At 38.4% G+C, this 17454-nt stretch overlaps 1 protein-coding gene across 2 annotated transcripts in view; it reads right to left on the reverse strand.

Moving 5' to 3' along the window:
* The window catches only part of tnrc6c2 (trinucleotide repeat containing adaptor 6C2), a 64086-nt gene extending 48751 nt beyond the window's left edge, over window positions 1-15335 (reverse strand). For both annotated transcript variants that reach the window (XM_084426743.1, XM_084426742.1), the window contains exon 1: window positions 14653-15335. The gene's annotated coding sequence lies outside the window, so the exon portion shown is untranslated. The remainder of the gene's footprint in view (window positions 1-14652) is intronic.
* Between the last annotated feature and the right edge of the window lie 2119 nt (window positions 15336-17454).

A 17454-nucleotide genomic window follows, 5' to 3' on the forward strand; every position in this document is an offset into this window, starting at 1 on the left:
ATATATAAGGGGCGTGTTATTCTAATGACTATCGTTTTCAGCCGCGGCATTTATCAAGGGCAGGTAATGCGTACACCTGGATTTCAAAGGTACGCACAGCTTCATAAATCAGGCGGTGAGAGGAGTGTAAGCATAATCTTACGCCAACATATACGCCCGTTTCTACGCAAAAATGATAAATGAGGGCCAGTGAGTTTACATTCCCACCTCCTGTCACTCACTTGTTTCATTCACTCAGGTTGAATTGTGTTGGTGTTACAGGGCCTGAATTTCAGCACTCGATTGTGGGTATTGCACATTATTTTACTCATTCCTGTAGGTGAGTGCGCATACACAAAAGCTGCCTGAAAAGTCCCAAGTTGCATGACCAAGCTTAGGTCAAGCAACACTTAAGATGAAGAGTTGCGAGGGATGTGGTTACCGTACAACCCGTCGGGCAGAACAGGGGAGGTATACAAAAAAAAAAAAAAAATAGTATGCTGTCCTGGCTCATATCCAGACCCATGGAGGCTGTGAGCATTACACTTGTGCTTACAAGGGCTTCTGGCAGGCCGGGGAGGGGAAAAACTTAACCTTTGACCTTCCTGCAACCTGCAGCTCCCCTTGCCAGTGCACTACACTGACCAGACCAGGTCATCAAGAGGCGTTCTCAAACTACAACTAAAGAGCAGCTTAGCACTGCTAAGGATATGCGCGACTGGGGGGTGTGCACTATCTGCTAAATTTAGAAAGCTGGGCTGTCACGTACAACATGACTCCCTGAGTGGCCGATCTATAGGTTATAAAAAGGAATATTTCTCAAAAACAATTATTGAGTATTGCACCCTTATGTCATTCCAAACAAGTTTTTTCTTCATCTACGGAAAACATAAGATACATTTTTAAAGAATATTCCAAAAAGTGCATTAGGACTAGATTGGTCAAGCTCCAAATAGAAAAAAGCACAATTAAAGTGAGCTAAAAGTAGTCCATACAACTTTACAGTATAAGTTGTCTAAAGCCACACATTAGTTCTGCATAATAAATCAGGGCTTGAAAATAAGGACGCTCTGGACAGTTGAAGGATATGTCGGGCCAGTGCTGCATCATCACAAAAGTTTTTCATTTGTACCTTGCCACTGTAAATATTGAAGTGCAAGAAGAGATCTCAATTTGGTACTCGCGTGCTGTGAGAAGTTTTGTGTGCGCACATCCAAAGTGCACGCCCAGATAGCTGCGCCTCAAGAAGCATGCAAATATTTAATTGAGTTCTCTTTCACGTCTTCTTGCACTTCAACGAACAAATTCACACAAAACTGTCAAAATACCAGTCTTGAGAGAAATAAAATGCATTTGTAACAGTATACTGGATCCATGCATTTGGTTTTGAAGTGACAGCAGCCTAATATACCTGCTGCTGTCTGTGTTTTTAATGTTAATCAAACAACAAATGACAAAGAAAAACTCAATCACTGCTCTTGACTGAAAAACATTTGTAACTTTAGTAAGGGTTAATCCATATTTAATTGATACAGTGAAGAACAGGTTATTTTACATTTGATTAGGCCTACTTTAAAGGTCATATGATGCTATTTTCAAAGATCATTATTTTGTGTATTGGGTGTAATAGAATATGTCAACATACTTTAATTTTCAGTCTCTCTAAAACTCATTAATTTCTACAAAGCCCCTCCTTCCGAAAAGCGTAGTGTGCTCTGATTGGCCAGCTGACCCAGTGCATTCAGCAATGATTGGCCGAACACCTCAAGCCTGCATTCTGAAAATGCAGATGACCAAGCCGATCGATCGAAACCTGATACTTGTCTGTATTTGCAGTACACAAGACACGGTTCAGCTACATGTGACAAACACTGCCAGTTTGAAAGCATAATATGTAGTGCATCTATGTATACATTTTTTCACCACACGTTATAAGCGGAGAACAGAGGATACCATGTTTGTAAACACAAATTCATCCCTGCACTTTTGATCGTAAGAATGACAAATAATATGCATCACTCTACACTCCACAAAACTCTGCATTTGAACAGTCTATAGCAAATACTTTAACAAATAATAAAACATACTTACAGGCTGATTCAGAGGCTCCAGATTGCCCAAGCAAAGTTGTAATTGCCCCATATTTTAGAAATAGCCTTTGTGCACAGCTGGTCTTGTACTCTACCAGGTTCAGGAAACTGTCCTGTGTGAACATTTGGGTTGTACTCTTCTGGAAAAGTGTTAAAATCTTAACCACTGATTCCTAATTGCGTGCACTTTCGGAGGATCAAATGAAATGCTTTTGCTTTCGCATAGAAACACACAGCGTCTCGACAGCGAGATGATGACAACAACACTACGACAATAACTGAAGCCACGCCTTCTTTCTTTACGTGTGGATTTGGTGCATTCTTTACGTGTGCATTATGCAAATATTTCCTCCTAGTGATGTAGGTCGGTGAGGGAGAATTTGTTCGAGGCATTTTAGCTAGGCCTGGATCTACCTTCTCTTTTAGATATAAACCTTTTTGTGGGAGACTTTGGAGATCTTATTCATTCACAAACAGCTACATAACACACTAAAGAAAAAGGAAAACATGAAAACGCATCATATGACCCCTTTAATTTCTGTACCTGAAAACTGCTGCTACTTGAAAAAAAACTGAAAAGCACTGTTTTTGACAATTATTTTTCTACTCGTTTTTTGTTTTGTTTTTTTTATGTTAACATTTAAATGGTGGCTGTCATAAGATGGATTTATTTAAACATACATTCAATATTGAAGAAAAGGTTAAGTAAAATTACATTAAACATGCCATATAGTGCAAAATTCTGCTAAACATCTCGTGCTGTGTTTCACAAATGAACAAAACTGTTTAGAATAACATGATGGTGAATAAATTATGAGAGAAGATACTATTTTGGGTAAACAATTCTCTTACTGCAACCAAATGGAGACCAAACCTAAATCACTGAATACTGTACCTTTAAAGTTGGTAAAGAGCCCTATGTTGTGTTCATGCCTTACCATGTGATGTTTAAGAAGTTGGGTAGATAGCAGAATTGAGGTTAAATAAGCCAGGATTGTCGTACAGAGGAACAAAAGCTCTGTCTAAGCTGTCATATCATCAATGTCAGCTCTTTTCTGATTAAATTTATCAAAGTGAAATAAGATAAGACACTATGACACAGGTCCAGGACATGGAGGCAGTATCATTCCCAAATGATTCTCCCTTTCATGCTGAAGGTTATACTGACAGCTACCACAGAGGCCACACACAGAAGAACAGACAATTTGCCTCTGACAGCCTGTCAGGGGTACAAAGCACAATAAAGGCAAGTTTTTATAAACAGAGAAAGGAAAACCAAACGCTCATTTTTAATAGTAGGCTATATGTCTGAGAGCTTAAGCACTACTGAATCAATTCACAGAACAATACAACTAAAGTCTCCAGAAATCAGATTAAATTCTTGAAACCAAAATCTAGGAAAACAGAAAAGAACTGAAAACAGACAGCATAAGATTTCTGCTCCATCTTAAACTACAGCTTTCTTGAAGTTTCTTTTCCTCTCAATTTCACATTTAGAGATGCACCGAACAGGGCACGACAATAAGGAATGCCTGATGGTCTGGGGCAAAAGTGAAAGATGCTCAGGGCTGGATTTCTCGAAACCTTCTTAACGCTATGTCATTCTTAAATTATACCTTAAGCTGTACCTTAACGTTAATACGTGTTTCCTGAAATGTTCTTAGTAAATTATACCTTCTGTAAGTCCTATGTTTGTAAGGTTGGTCTGGACCATTCTTAGCTATACCTTATCACTGTTGACAGTCTATACAGATATAATTCTGAAGTTTTAATACACCCAGTGTTCAGTTAGGCTAATTAAAGTGTTTTCATGAAAAGAATAAAATTATCATTACACTAATGGTTGTTAGCTTTTTAATTATACTATCCAAAGGTACATCAACTGGCAAACCGGGCAGTAAGGCTCAGGAGTCCATTTAAAGGGAATGATTGTGGTGGGGAGTTTGGTCAAAGTATGGCAGCGATACAGCGAATAGTTGTGCTAAAAGCACATAGTTGACACTATGGCAAATATAATTTCTGATCATATAAATGACCTTTTCAAAGGCGAGTGAAGGCATACTGCCAGTTAGTGTAGGCAGTGGTTGTCAACCTTTTTTGGGCCAGCGCCCCCTATCCAATATCCAGGTCCCTGAATGCCCCCCACCCCCAAACTAATGAGCGAGCAGGAACGAGTGAGAGTTAACAGTTGAAATAAGTGCAAAATTGTCATTTATTAATACAATTAAACTATACTCCACAGCGATTAATCCAAAAAGCAAGCTATAAACTGCATTGGCATAGCAATACCAGTGTTTCTCACAGGATTTTTGGTAAATCTGTGGTGGGTGGACCTCGGGTCTTCTAGGGGGGTTCAGGGGGGTTCAGGGGCATTTACAATTACAATTAATTTGGTTTGTCGTGATTAATTTGTGTTCATAATCAGTAAAAAAAAAATATATCTTCTAACAAGAATAAACACATATGAACAATTAAATTATTATTGTATTATTAAGTATCAATATCTTGAAATTTCCCAAGCAGCGTTTCGCGCTCAGATGTGATGGCGGAATGAATACATTACCAAAATGTGATATTTAGAAATATATGTAGAATATATTTAAATTATTCATCAAATTGTCATTTTCTCCTTACTGTCTTGCGAGTTAACAATAATGCAATAATGCGCTGGATTCTAGGCACCACCGGATTGTTGTCAGCGCAAAACACATTTTTGAGGACGTGAATGCTGATTCTTGTCAGCGCTGGATTCTAGTCAGTGCTTGAGCGCTGGTCTATGACTGGAAAAATAACAGAGTTGTTGCAAAAGTAACGATACATAGCTTAGTCTACATGTCGCATTAAAGGGGTGGTTCAGAATTTTGGATATCGGACCTCATTTACAAGTTAGCCTGTGTCTTATTTATCAGTGGAGACAGTTTTCAAAAATTTTCACCCAGTCCTCCCAGTTGCATAGTTCGCCGGTGCTAGGCTAGCCTGCCATTAAAAACAGTTTTACCCACTCCACAGTACACCAAAAGCAAATAAATTATAACGCCAGACTATCGATGTAAATGTCTGTTGAGAGAATAATGTTAGAAATCAAACTACTCTTGCATCTCAATGATCGCATTACATTTTACAGGAACTAGTTTCTCAGCAGCTGCGGAATTTTACTTTGCTCCGGTTAGTAGTACTGCGCCGAAAAGTAAACACAGAACAGAAGCGCACTAACGTTACAGTCGGGACGTCTAGCTAGCCAGTCTCCCGATGTTCTGTCCCGGTTCTCTACGGCATCTCCAGCTGCTGTTGTCTCTACAGACCGACATTCTATCTCTTTCTGCCCTTTTAGCATCCATCTCGATTAGTAATTCGTCTGTTATTAGTTATTAACGTTAGTTAAGCGAACTACGAGAAGTTGCCAGCAATCGCAAGGAATGGACAAAATTAGTGACCGACTGTCAACCTAATGTTACCCTGTTCGCAGCCGATCGATGATGATATTCGTCTGTGTATTCCGGCTCATACATGTAACTTAAGTTACGGTTCGTTGAATAACACACATTCCTCGCCTGCATCGTCTCCAAAGTCCAAAACATTGCCATGGCTTTCAAACGTGGCCATAGTCCTATGTCTTGTTGATTTCTTCGTGAAATATACTCTGCTTCTGCTGTAGTGATGAGTGTCAGCGGCAGGTAAATACACTTGCGTGCGTGATTGTCATGTGGACCGGCTCTCTCGGTTGCCTAGGTAACGTTAACTTAATATCACTTCGCCGCTGTTGTAGACTGTGCCAGAGCCCGTCTACGGAGAGCCTGTCCACTCCCTATTAAGCCCTATTGTACCGAATTTTGATTGTAGTACCACCAGAGTTCCACTGGGGGCGCTCGCCATGAGTGCAAAATGAATGGGAGTCAATGGGGCTAGACGGCTAAATTTGTCTCTTTCACCCGATTGCCGTTGAGAAATCTCAGATGTGATTGTAGATTTTGCAAGTTCAACATGGGTTTTAGGTCGAAAGTTGAATGAACGAGTACTTTTGTCGTTTTGATTTCTTACAGGTTGAGTTGTTGTTGCCCATAACACGCTAGCATTCTGCTAATGACGTCAGCATTCTGACGTCATTGACATTTTGAAAGACTTTTTTAAAGCAAATAAGTGACTCTAAAAAATCTAACACCCAGCAATGTGTAATTTCTTTGCATCTCCTTTCGAATACAACATTCAAATTACTAGACAAAAAATTATATCCTGAGAAAAGTGGATTTTGAGGGGTATACCGCCATTGACCTCCATTCATTCTGCACTCGTCCTGTGAGCGCCCTCATATGGAATCAGAGTGGAACTGCAACCAGTTCAGAAGCCGGAAGTGTAGTGAGAGTGAAACTTCTCGCCATATTAGACATTCTCTGACTGTGCTAATAAATACAGGGAACAAAGTATAACTATTGCAATGCGACGAAAGTGTAGTTTGATTTTTAACATTATTCTCTCAACAGACATTTACATCGGTAGTCTGGCGTTATAATTTATTTGCTTTTGGTGTACTGTGGAGTGGGTAAAACTGTTTTTAATGGCAGGCTAGCAGATAGCCTAGCACCAGCGAACTATGCAACTGGGAGGACTGGGTGAAATTTTTTAAAAACTGTCTCCACTGAGAAATAACACACAGGCTACTTGTAAATGAGGTCCGATGTCCACAATTCTGAACCACCCCTTTAAACTGGAAGATTTTAGAATGTTAGGCATTCTAAACTTTTGAATAAGAAATAATATCAAGTCCTCAAAATACAACTCGTCAAAACTCCGTGAATCACAACAAGCGTATCGGTGAGAACACTCATTTAAACAGCATATACACAAACCGGAACTTGACTGCACATCATATTTTTGACATTATTGATACTGCTTTCAGTTTCAGTCATAATGCAATAGAAATGAACACAAAAAACGAATGTTTTTTTTTTTTTTTTTGGAGCGCTGCTGACGTATTCTTTCACGCGCACCATAGACGCGCACACACAATATGACATCACACTCTGCGCATATGTTTTACAACATAATTTAACATGTACATAGTCCTAACACTTTTTAAATAGCCCACTTAAAGTGTTTATTACAAATAAATTACTAAATGCTTAAAATGAATAAAAGTAAATGAACAAAAATTTGCATTATATATTTAAACTCGTGAACCATTAACACCTGAACACCCCACTTTCAAAAATCTTGCTTCCAACCATTGTTCTCTGAAAGCCCCAGTTGAAAACCACTAGTGTAGCGGGTTGAGGCATGATATGTTTGGGCATGAGGTTGCGGGTACACACACTTGTTTCGAAATGATATAAAATATCCAGAGTTGGATTTAGTTTGCAATTTGGATTATTTTTATAAGATCCCATAAATTAGGGTTAGGGTTAGCTTTCTCACATAATGCAGTGACGCAGCCCCTGCATAGAGTGAATTATTGAATCTCGAGCCATCGATATCAAACAATTCAGCACCACCGCCATGGACAGCACCCGGTAACGTTGCACGTAAGAAGGTATACCTTAAGGTCCAACCTCCTAATCGTATCGTTTGGGGAACACGTCTTCGTAGCGCACAAAAAAACAATGTTATCGGGAGACCCAGCCCTGGACAGTTGATGGAATTGTCATTTGCCAGAGCTCACAACATCACAAAAGTTGATCATTTGCACATGGGGGGGGGGGGGGGGGTGTACCATTCAGGCTACGTTTACACTGGTACAAAAAAAATAATAATTTGCATCAGATCCGTTTTTTTTTTTTTTTTTTTTTACATCCGTTCTGAGCCTCTTCCAAATGTGGTTTTTAATCAGATACATATCCGATATCTGGACGTCTGACCTACGTCTAAGCATGTATATCCAATTACCCTTTCAATTCAACCTACAAAGATAGCTTTTTAATGTTGTATTATAAAGCAAACATGCTTGTATGCACTTGCACTATTGAGGTGGAAACATTAATATTGGTAAGAGACTGCACACAGAGAAACATTCAGGAACATAGAAACTTATTTTCAACATCTGCCCCATGAATTGTAAAATTAAAACCGCTTCGCTACATAAAGCAACATTGTAAGCCTATTTGCAGAAATGAGGTGATGATTTACCTGTTTTTGTAATTAAACTCACAGCTTCACTATTACATAGAGATGCTGAACAGACGCTCTCTCTCTCACGTTACTTTATTCGAATTAATTCAAGGCAAGGCAAGTTTATTTATATAGCACATTTCATACACAATGGTAATTCAAAGTGCTTTACAGAGAAGAAATTTAAATAATCAAAAGAAACAAGAATAATTAAAACAGTTTAGAATAAAAAATTAAATAAAATACAGTACAAATAGTCGGACGAATAGCGGCACAGTGCTCATTCAGTAAATGCACAGCTAAACAGATGTGTTTTGAGTCTGGATTTGAACGTGACTACTGTAGGAGCACATCTGATCTCTTCTGGAAGCTGGTTCCAGCTGCGGCTGTCATAATAGCTAAAAGCGGACTCACCATGCTTAGAGTGAACCCTTGGTATTTAATGTGATCCTAATGATCTGAGTGATCTGTTGGGTTTATATTCAGTGAGCATATCTGCAATGTATTGAGGTTCTAGGCCATTGAATGATTTACCAGTAATAATGCTTTAAAATCAATCCCAGTGTAAAGACCTGAGGACTGATGTGATATGTTCATATTTTCTGGTTCTGCTCAGAATCCTGGCAGCAGCGTCTTATGGTCTTATGGAAGGCCAGTGAGGAGTCCATTACAATAATCCACCCAGCTGGTGATGAAAGCATGCACAAGTTTCTCTAAGTCTTGACTGGAAATTGTCTTGACATTTATTTGACTGGACAATTCAAATAAATGTAATCTTACTATGCTACTTTTAAATTTTTTGGGTGGGGCAGTGAACATTTTGGCAGGGTAAGTACAAATTTTTACCACTGTAGAAAAAATCCTTTGAGCTGGGCACTGGCCAAAATTTCAGCTACCGAAAATGGTTTTGGATGGCCGAAGTCAGTGACCGAAACAGACATTAAATTAGCTCTTCTTCGATGGAATGTTTTAACTGTGCTAAGCGTCTATTTTGTGCACACAACGTGGAAAAGCATTACAACTTACCAAAATAAATCCCATCTCATGTAATCGCTCAATTAGTGTTTCAACCAGTGAAAGACGTAAATAAACCAGCTTGTAGGCTATATGTCACTTAACATTACATTTACCTCAAGAAAGACATTTAATGTCCATAAACTCATTAGATAGCTGATATATATATATATTTTTAATAAATAGATGAGCATTTTGTTAAATATAGGCTATGCACTGTATTACATATTCATTATATTTTGACTTAACCTGCTAGTGATGTCTTTATTATTTAGTATATGTTTGAATAAATCTGTCATGAAAACAAGCTATTACAGCTTATTGTCATTTAAATTTAAATTATTGTCAACAAACTGGAGTAGAAACAATTCTGTTATTAAAAAGTTTATATAAAAACTGCTTTAAATGCAATTTAAATGTTAAATGTTTAAATGTGCAATCAGTTTTTTTTTTTTTTTTTTTTTTTTTATTGATTATTAATTGATTATTTATTTTCGGTTTTTGGTCGAGTGCATCCTGACTTTTCGTTTTCGGCCCAGAATTTTAAAGGCACACTATGCAGTTTCCGTTTTTCTCAAACAGCGACCCCTAGAGTCGCTGTGGAGTACTTGTATTTAACGTTACTGTCGTAAATACCACTCACGCAGAGCCGTCTCTGCACTCTTCCGACTGCGCTTTCTTCGTTTTCTTCGTCGGCTCTGCCATGCGTGCTAGTGTCTTCCATTGAGGCTGCTTCATATGTTGTTGATGTATGTGCCGTTGTGCCATAAAGCAAGTCGTGATTCTCGCGAGATTTGTCGGGGCACCATCTCTCAAACCTGCACTGCTGGGGGGCTGCTTTGCTATCGGGATGATTCGCCCTACTACGAGTTCGTTTACCATCAAAATGATTTCGAAGCTGTTAGATTAAGGTACAAATCTTGCATAGTGTGCATCAAAATTTATGATGGTGCTTTCAGAGGAACACTCTCATTGCTGTTCCTCACAACAGCACATTTCCATTATTTACAACACATTAGGGCTCAATAATTGGGATGGCTTGATGGCAGTTGACAAAACTGTCACTTGCCCTAATGGGGCAATGCTGTGTTACCGCTGACATTCGTTAATAAAATACATGTCTTTTAATGCTTGCAAACTTATTTATAGTATTTGGCTGCATGGTGAAGTTACAGCCGGCTAACACATCCTAAAAACTGTATTATTCTAAAAATAATTTGTGATAATGTTGGAAACATCAGTTAGAATAGGTTGGAAACAAACCAATCATGTCTTGCATCGTATACCATTATTTTACAACAACGGTTTTGTTTTTATTAACATAATATCAGGGGTTACATTATCATTGTGAAAAATATGTTATAATTATTATAAATAAGCTTATTGTAATTAAAATTATATATAATTATATATATCATATATATATATATATATATATATATATAAAATAAATAAAAAAAATACAAAAATGTTTGCAAAGCAAGTGAAAATCTGTACTATTGGCCAAACTGAATAGAAAACAAATTCTTAAAGATTGAGCCATGTATAAAAACTAGCCCTCCACTATACTTACAAATCACACAAAAAAAATATCGAAAACATCAATCTTTGTGTTCCTCTGACATTGACCAATTTGACAAAATTGACAAATTTGCGGTGGCACTGTACATTTATTCATGTTATACACAGAGAAATATTTTTCTAAATGGTCATTTTAAAGGGGTCATATAATGGTACTTTTACTTTTACAAGTTGATTGTACTGAAATGTGTGTTGGCAGTGCCTGTACACAACCATCATAAAATTATAAAAATCCATCCAGTGTTTGTTTTTTTATCTCCTTATATGTTTTCCCCTCTCTCAAATCAAGCCGTTCGATTTTGTGACGTCACAAAATCGACGCCCCTCCCACGACTGTTGATTGACAGCAGCGTTTCAACACAGACCGGCCCTCGCTCGTGAGCGAGCTGTCTGTCATCATAGTCCGCGCGTCATTGTTGATACGCTGGAGCACTGTCTATGAGCAGAATGGTGTCTAAGCGATTGTGGTGTTCTGTGCTTGGGTGCAATAACGAACACAGCAGTCATTTTGATGTTCCTAAATCCGAACCGCTGAAGACGCAGTGGTTGAGTTTTGTTTTCGAAGTGAATATTCCCCACGATCAACGGCAATGCTTTCATGTTTGCGCGAATCATTTCACCAGACTGCTTTATAAACGAGAACATTGAAAAAGGTATTAGCTGAGTCTGAGTATGTGTTGTTTATGTGCCTAATGATTGTCAGTCTCACAGACTGGTTATTTTTTTAAACAGATCAGTAAAATGTTAGTGCATCAGCCCTGACAGTTGTACCTAACAACACTGCATAGATAACGTTACGCATCACGGACAAGCCTACATTTACAGAAAAAAAGTTTTTCATGACCATTAGCTGTAACATCAATCTGTCAATGAACTAACGTATACATCAGTAAACACATAGCGTTCGTATCTCACTACTCTACCCTGCCAGTACATACAAAGATAGATCAAAGTGACCAACCATTCAGAAACGTCCTGTTTTCCAACTCCGGTTCAAATTGATACGGTTGCACAGTGTCCTCAGAGACTCCCGCTGCCATTCTTCAAAATATAACGTTACACTCAACTGTTGTCAATGCAACACTCCACGTGTGTTGTTGTGGCAAAACGCCCACAGAACAGAGGGGGCTCATTATCATTTAAAGACACATGCACTTAAACGGCGTGCTGAAAACAGAGCTGTTTTTGACCAGGTAAAATTAGTGTTTTCTTACAATACTAATGAGAAGTATATTACAAACTTTTAATTTAGACCCTAAAGAATCATATTAGCTTGTACAAAAATGGCATTATATGACCCCTTTAAAGTATGTTGTGAAATTGAAATTTTCTAAATAATAATTTCTCAAAATAGAAGTCATTAAACCTCAACCTGATCATCTAAAATCATGTATGTTTTCTGACCTATTAACGGGGCCCTGGGGTCTCAGACTCCAAACAGAACACAAGGATTAAAGCAAAATTAGTTAGGAATCTGAAATGCAATCATCCACACACAAGCACCATACACAAAAACAGAATATCAGAGACATGAAGCTTTATAGCAAAATGCCCTGGAACCTGCATCACTGAAGGGACATTTTCTGGGACACTAGCCAACACTCACAAATCCTTTCTTCTCCAACTCTTTCCCTTACCCGTACCCCATCCTGTCCTGCTGCGTGGCACACCATTCTCACACGGACAAGAGGATTTCAGCCTCTTACATCAGAGGGTTCAATGTTCAACTGAATTGTACTGTGTGATGAGGTAATGAGAGAAATATGGGTGGAAAGAACTTGTAATGATCACCTCTAAATTTGACATCAGGGAGGAATTTCCTACTAACTATCTACTTAAAGAAAAAAAAGAATTCTGTTAAATGCTAAATAACTAATAACCAGGGGTTTTGATGCCAGAGCAGCTCTATTTTACCTCTTGAGATATTTAATTTTAATTTAATTTAATATGTGGTTTGTAGTACACAACTGGATGAGGAAAAATACCTCCTTTAAAAAAATAAATAAATCTGAGCACAGGCAAGAATGAAAATCAAGCAATGATGCTACTGTTACAGAAATGCAAACTGAACTCCAGCAAGGAAGAGTTCACCACAGCCAGCCTTTGAAATCTGAGCAGACAAGAACAATGTGCTCTAATTTTATCGGAGCAAGGCACAGGCAGCGCTCAGCCACAGAGACCAAGATTAAATGATGTCCAGCTATAGGCTAAAGTGGGGCTAGACACCAAATAGAAAGCCACAATGTACACAGAGAATCCCATGAAAGAAAAGGAATTCCCTGTCTCCAAACATTAACCACTCGTCTGCTTTCACAAGCTCAGCAGTTCAGGGGGTTGTGTGTACCCTTGCAGTCCAGAGTGAGACCGTTTATCCATATGGCTTGCGCTTTTTGCCTTTCTAACACAAGCCGAACACTGGTGTCTCACGCCTCCAAGCTTTGACCCCAATCCTCTGCAGCGGCAGGAGGGGCAGTGGTTCCATAGACTCAGACGATGGGGGGAGCTGAATCTCGGTGTATTGGAGCAAAGGAGCTTTGGTGTGATTTATAATTAAGGCTGAGTAGCACACACTCAAAGGGTAGATAGGTTATGAATTACAAGTGAATTGCCCAATTCATTTTATCACTAGCATCAGCCAAGTGTGACATGATTTTCAAGAGAGAAAAATAGATCAAAGAATGAAATTATGGTTCTCAATTATGCACACAAGCTACAAAAGAATATGACGACTATATGGACAAAAAAGTACTAAAATATCAGGAGAGTAGGATGATAAAGGATGATAAATCTAAATACCTAGAGCAAAGATTTCCAAAAATGATTTAAGTTTATTTTATTTTTTTACATCTTAAAAAGTAAAGCAAATAATAGTGACATTTATTTATTTTCAAAAGGTGATCCAAATGACCCTGGGTATAAGCAGCTGAACTAAGCTAGGACTTTTTGAGGCAACAAAGCCAAGACTTTACAGTCTTACATTGATTTCTCTTCTCTTTACTGTAAAACATATGCCACTGAACGTAAAGGTTGTCTTCTTTGTGTCTTTCTGCTGGAAACCATATAGCCTAATCAACAGAAACGAAACATCCTGGTGAATTCATACATCTCCTTAGTATGAAGGAAGGAATATGGCAGCAGTGATGAACCTGTTAATTGGAGGGTTTTAACTGTAATGTGTAATAGGACCAGATACATGTGATTAAATGTAAGTAACAGGCGCCCATCAAGACCTTCATTTTGTAACACCTCAACACAGGAAAACACCCACAATTGCTGTTGCATTTTACAGTATTTTTTCGATGTTGACAGCGTATGACTCCCATTACAGAGAAATTATCATAATAAACTTTGCAACAAAATACCAGAATCAGTTTATTACTATGCAAATGTGGTAGCTTAGGCTAATTAATGTTTCTTAGCAGTGTATCTAGATAAATAAATAAATAAAAATGCAAACAGACAGAACGATTTGCAAAAAGAATAAAAAACCTAGAAGGATTATTTCAGTCTAAATAAGGGATCTAATAGAAGGTTACACGACTAAGCAGCAGCTGGAAAAATCTAAACCAGCCATTTATCAGACGCGTTAACCCAAAGTAACAGTAAACACATTACAGGCTCAGTCTGTCTGATGTAGTAACTTAAGCTTATGGTCACTCTAGTTGCTGAGTTGGAACCTACAAGCTTTTAGATAATTTACCAGTCCAAATATTTAACTATACCGTTACAACACACAAATGTATTTAAAGAGTTAGACTCACATTCCGTTTTAGATACAGTATGATCAAATATTAGCCTAAATCTAGTGAGCTGCCTACCTATATGTTTGTCGTCACAGATGTTAGGAGTCAGCCTAAAAGGTTGAGACAGAGACAATATGTCAACTTACCTTTTTATTCACAAGTCGAGCTTTGGCAGCTTTCAGTAAAAAAAGAGTTGCATGTCGTACAGCGGTACGAAAAGGCCTTTTTTCCGAAAAAGAAATACCCGTAAAAACAGACAGACCCAACTAACACTGTACTGAATGAGCAGCCGAACTTCCGAAAGTGTCCCAAAAAGGCAGCAGAATGAAAATAAACACAAAATTGAATATGCAAATGAAAATCTCTATGCAGACTTAGAGCTTTGGGCTCTGATGGAGATTATAGATGCATGCATGCTGAAAAAACATCAGACGACATTTACATGACGCTACTAAATCCCTTTGAAAAGAGAAAAAATACATTAAAACGGCGAGGCAGTTTGTTAAGTACAGTGGCATAAATTGGTCATCAGTAATAGCATCTGATCTATGGTGCAAAATGAAGAAGAGGGCAGTTTGAAGCTGCTACTGTCTGGTAGACTGACAGATACGACGCGAGCTGCTTCAGTAAAGTGCAAAAATAAAGACAGCGAGCGATGTGGCAAGCAGTCTGACTGCAGTCGTGTGAAGAAATCCAGCGACGTTTTTTAAATGACAGCGGAAATATCCAGGGATAAGTGCGGAGTGTCCGGAGAAAGCGCTGAGAGTGTCGGGATAGGATCAAGCCTCTGCAGCCATTTTGTTCGGTATCAACACAGCAGACGAGCAGCAGCTCAACTACGGTGGGAGGGGTTTCGCCACTGAATTAATTTCCATATGACGTTTAACCAACCAATAAGCAAGCGCACTGGTTTTAGAGCGGAGCACCGCCCATAAAAGGTTTCAAAGCGTCCAGTTGAATTCACAAGGGCTGGAATGGGCGTTCAGCTGAGACCACTGCACGTTCTGTACACAAACAAACACAGTCTATCTATCTATCTATCTATCTATCTATCTATCTATCTATCTATCTATCTATATATCTATCTGTCTGTCTGTCTGTCTGTCTGTCTGTCTAAAAAGGATATAACGTACATCCAGGGTTGATCCCATGTTGTATGGACCCTGGGCACTGTTTAGTGTGGTAACTGTCCCTCCTCCCATGGGACAAAAAGGGCTAGTGAAAGAAAACAAGACAGTGAGAAATGTTGTTTATGTTAGCTATTTTGAAAAGAAAAATCATTACTTTTATTACTAAATTAAATAGCATTTTAGCTGAGCAGCTTTACATGAAATCTGCCTGCATAACAGCGGACAAGGTATTGTATGACAGCACACAATGTGGATACATTAAAACTTCCCACAGGAAATTCTCGTATGCATCAAAAGTAACAGCTAATGATATAAAATAAGCCATAAAGTGTATTTAAAAAAATTGCCACTATTGTGGCTCAGCCTTGCTCATCAAACTAATTATAGAAAATCAGTCCAGTGCTGGTTTTATGGTGTTTTGGGACTTGACTGGTTAATCTGATTTATTGCACACTTAAGTTTAATTGATTGCTTTCATGGATTTAAATGAATAATGAGGAGCTAATAAGGATTGTCTTTGTTTCAAGAACCTGGAAGTGAACAGGCAAAAGAGGATAATGACCATTGGGTAGAGAGAGAGAGAGAGAGGGAGGGGGGGGGGGGGGGGAGGGGGGCGGTATATATAAACACTTTACATTTCTGATACAAGACACAAAGAATAATTGTAACAACAAAACCCTGTTTGTAAAATCACTGTAAATATATCTGTCATTACAGTATATAACTTAGCACCTATCCTGGTCAGACCAATAATTCTATTTGGTTGGTTTCCTCGGGTTCAGCCTACTGTCAAGCAGCTACATAACCAACATATTTACAGGAGATATACTCATGTTGACCGGATTTGACAAAAAGTAGTCAGAGCAATATTCTAGAGATCACTGGTTCTGGCTCTAAGACCAGTTTGTCATTGGATGTTGTTAAAAACCAGAAGGTGTTTAAAAATATTTGAGTTACATTTAAAGGGTCATGAAACCCCCAAAACACATCTTTTGAGATGTAAACAGATATGTACAGACTGCACATCATTGAAAACACTAAAGGTAGCCTACTCATTAAATTTATTCATAAGTGGAAATTAGTTATTTTTTCATTTTTCATTTCTGACTTCCGGTTTGAAAAGCAAAGTCGGAGCAACGTCACGGATTCTGACGTCAATGCGATGTCAAGATCCGGAGTGGTTATTGGCTGCCGGGGCTCCAGTAGGGGCTGGACGAACGAGTCGACGTCAGCCTGTTCTGAGTGCTTTCTGCATTTATTCATGAGAAAGAGCTTGTTCAATCCAATCACTGCGCCGTAGTATGCATGAGAATGAGATGAGATTGAACGGAGAATTTAAATGTCACAAAAGACCGGTTCAGCGCTATTCATTCAACTCTCTGCCTGTTCTGCTGTGTTGTTGTCCTTCAGCCACATGTGTTGTAAGTGTATTTCCTCAGTAACACAATAGTGTTGATAGCATTTTCCCCGCGATGCGTTTAGAGCTGGAGTTTGACTGCAAATAAATGTTGGCGGCTGCATATATGAAAAAAAACACCTAACCCTAAAAAAATTCTAACAAAAGGTTTCTCAGCTGTTTTTTGTAGTATTAGGTGTCCTTAATAACATACTAAAAGTTTACCAAAGTTTGACCACTAGAAAGGTGTAATTTTCAAGATTACCCCTTAAAATGTCCAAACTGTAATCTTGGTGCCTAACTCCATGTTTTCTGGGTCTATGAATCCATTGTACTTGTCTAAATTGCACTGACATGATTACATACTTATGGAATACCTGATTTTGTGAGATTACTGTAAGGTTTTATCCTTGTTTGGGGTG

Source organism: Rutilus rutilus (assembly GCF_951802725.1).
Source record: "Rutilus rutilus genome assembly, chromosome: 12".
Taxonomy (NCBI): Eukaryota; Metazoa; Chordata; class Actinopteri; order Cypriniformes; family Leuciscidae; genus Rutilus; species Rutilus rutilus.